This window comes from Lygodium microphyllum, chromosome 23, assembly GCF_053477565.2.
Source record: "Lygodium microphyllum isolate KBCC chromosome 23, Lygodium_microphyllum_v1.1.10, whole genome shotgun sequence".
NCBI classification, from domain to species: Eukaryota; Viridiplantae; Streptophyta; class Polypodiopsida; order Schizaeales; family Lygodiaceae; genus Lygodium; species Lygodium microphyllum.
In genome coordinates, this window is record NC_141157.1 from 117,952,340 (window position 1) to 117,955,944 (window position 3,605).

General features: G+C 43.4%; 1 pseudogene; it reads right to left on the reverse strand.

Annotated features, from left to right (window-relative positions):
- Positions 1 to 2,676: 2,676 nt before the first annotated feature.
- LOC148016662 (small ribosomal subunit protein uS14 pseudogene) lies at positions 2,677 to 3,104 on the reverse strand (annotated as a pseudogene).
- Between the last annotated feature and the right edge of the window lie 501 nt (positions 3,105 to 3,605).

The following is a 3,605-nucleotide window of genomic DNA, read 5'->3' on the forward strand; positions in this document are numbered from 1 at the left end:
TGAACAAGGCTCTGATACCATGTCAAGATTGTGGTAGAGAAGGAAGGAGTCTCACTTGTAGCTTTCTTGCTTACACAATGGGGAAATACACACACAAGTGGAGGCTAAAAACAGTTTTCCTCTACTTAATTGTGTAAGTAAAAAAGAACTCAAGTACATAGAAATAGAAGAACCCTATATATGGGTCTCAAACCAAACTTAACTAACTAAGGTGGCATACTAACTGACCCACGAACTAGAGTAGATAAGGATAGCTGTCATCTAGCTATTATTCATGGGTGGTGTACCAACCGCATTTGCAACTGACAAGTCGGTGACATAAATGCACAACGGTCACCCAGGCATATCACGAGTGGAGCTCGATATCTCAACACTAGATAGCCAGTACATCACCTTTTTGTCTTTCGCATTCCACTCTTTCCATGCTTTCAACTCATCTGCAGCCGGAGGGATACCCAACTTTGGCTCCTTTTCTTCACCTGAGACAAACTCAAAAAAGTCCTTTCCAATGAGGAAGTTCGTCACACGGAACTTCCAAGAAGGGTAGTTGTTCTTGTCGAGCTTCTCAATAATGGGATTTCCACTGTTCTCTGCCATTATCACAAACAAGGATATAGCACAGCAAGCTAGTCTTCTATAATGTTCCATAACACGTGCACAGTAATACACCAAGCAATCTTTTTCACTGATTGCTCAACAATACATGTAATCTGCAATCTTTTTATAGATAAATCTTATGTTTTCTTCTTGCAAACACCTCAAAAATTACATATTTGCAATCTGTAACTTGTGCACCCACTTTCCATCAATACAGCCGAAATCATAGTATACCCTAAAACTGTTGTCCGCAACCTTGCGGCTTGGCCTGAAACGGCCTTAGATGCCCAAAATAACTGCAGGAAAGCCCTAAAGGGAATATCTGTAGAATATACAGTGCTCTGCTTGCACACCAAATCTCACAGCAATCTGAGATTTTTTGCTTGACCCTGCTTCTGGTGCCTCCACAGGCACTATCCAAGAGAGAGAGTTGAAGGATGGGAGAGCTTCTTACCCGTGGCTTGCTTGCTCGAACCTTACTTCTTCTCCTTCACTTCAGCCTTCAAAATCAGTCTCTCTCAGTGGCATGGCTCTGATACCATGTCAAGAATCGCGTGGTGGGGGGACTTGCTCAAGATGCTGCACCAAACACACACAGAATGCACAAGGAGAATTTCACTCAAGAGACAAAACGAGAGATGGAGGCCAAAACGTTTTCTTGCTTGTTTCTTCTTCTTCTTCCACACACTTTAAAATATACACAAAGTATAGATAAGATACAACATAAAGAAAAGTGACCTACTAAGTCAAACAATGCATAACCAACTATACTAGTCGACTGGCGCTATAACTATGCCAGCTGTAAATAGGTGTAACAATCTGAATATAATAAGTAATGAGTCAGTGTGGCCATGTGAGAGTCATAATGACCACCAACGTTGTCGAAGGGTTTCGAAAGCAAAGTCGCAACCACAGAGGACTTTGAATAATTTCAGGATAGAAGATCAAACAGGTAAATAATCAAGATGAGAAAATGATCCCAAGACACTGTTTCAAGAAGAAGAAACTTGAACAGCCTCTGAATTGTCAGATCCAGAGATATTCATCAATTGTGGCTAATAAATTAGATTTCTGGCACTCTTTATCAGGAACAAACACAATTTCTGTTGAGGAATATGGATGATCAAAGGAAAGTTTAGAATCTGCCTTGAAATCTCATGTTTTCTCATCATTCATGATATACAGGCATAAAAGCAAAAATAGCAATCGGTGAGCTGGAAATTTGGACAGCACGACTTCTTTCTTCAAGTTAGTTTGATGGTATGGTTCAAGGACAAATGGTACTCAAATCAATACAAAACTAATGGCTCTTCATGAGGCATTGACATGCTGGAAATGATAGCAGGTTGGTACATTAGTACGCTGTTCACAGGCAGCGTTCGCATGAACCAGGATGGCTTTAGCAGCTCTCTTTGAAGCATTCAAGTAAGCCAGGCAGATATTGCTTACCCTCCACACCAGCACCAATCTCCAAACAGCAGTGCGTAGTAAACATGGCAGGATAAGTAAACAAGAACTCAGAGAGAAAGAGACCAGTTGGCCAAGCATAACATCTTCAGGAAATGAATATAGGTATGATTTATAGCATCTTTGTGCTGCACCCTCAGAGCCCCTGTTGTACATATCCGGAGATTAACGCAGACCAAGTCACTACATCTCGAATCAAAATCTCATCGAACACTTGTTGTGCTCTTCACAATTTGCATACATACTGACAAGAGTGTTCGCTATATGGCGGTTACTTCCGAGCAGGCCGCTCTTCAGAACATTTGCATGTAGCCTAGCACCTTCGATCAGATCCTTCTGCTTAGCACAGGCATTAAGTGAGGCCACAATGCTCACTGCTGCCTCGTCATAGGCTGGCTTCTCGTGCTCACACCATCTTCTATTTCTGCTGGTTTTGCAAGCCCTTTGAGAACAAGCACTTTGCGAATCCTATGTGTGCTGCAGCAATTAGTTGTAGAACGGGCACTTTGCTAAGTTGGACACACATTTGTGCATACATAGGACAAAATGTAGGCTCAAGTACAGCCTTATCAAACACAAGTGATATCACAAAAATCGCATCTCGGCTCACTGGTACATCACGAATTCATCTATACATGTTCTGCCACTGGATAACGAGTAGCTCCAAAATTGTTCTTTTCTAAATCACTGGGCAGGCAATCGATACAAAAATCCTGGCAGCACCTTCAGGCTAACAGGCTGAAAGGAATACCCCAACTACTTCCAAGCTATAGAATCCACCCACAGTAAGTCCTCTCCATCGCATTAATGGTACTTCACAAAGCCGATGTCTTTGGCATAAATCCGGAAGCACTGACGACAGCACATGATGTTGTACTTCCGAACCAGCCATGGCCGTTCCCGCACACACGACATGCGCGAGATCCTGCTCCATACTTCTTGGGATGAGAGTTCCACACGGCCGAATGCCCCATCTTACTGGCCCGATCACTGCAGCAAGACGAGGTTCACCGATGCACAGGCGATAACGCGGCGCACGAACTCTCCATTTTCTCCTCGTTCCTCTATTTCCCAGTTTTTCTTCCAATCCTCTCTCTTCCACAAGGCTTCCGCACTCCCTCTGCATTCAGAGCTTTCTCCTTATTCACCGTTTTCAGAGCACTCCTCTGTTTTTCCTCTAAGCTCCCTTCCTCCTCGTCACTGTTTCTCTTCCAATCCTCTCCCGTGCCCCCAAATTGCAGAGCTTTTTCGATGATTCCCCTTCCTCTCCTCTGTACCACCGTCGTCTCGCGAAACGACGGTACCTAATGAAAACATGAATCCCTCACAGTGGGCAAGGGTGCATCTCTGAGAGTATCTCTGTTTCTAACATGGTTCACACATACAGTCATAAACTGAACTGCTCTCATACCATCTTTATTGCGAATCCGTGCATAAGCAGATCCATCATCCATGACCTTTGTTTCCATACGCATCTCTGTAATGAATGGCTGTCCAAGAATTATGGGATACGAGCATGAATCCTGCACAAAGAAATGAAA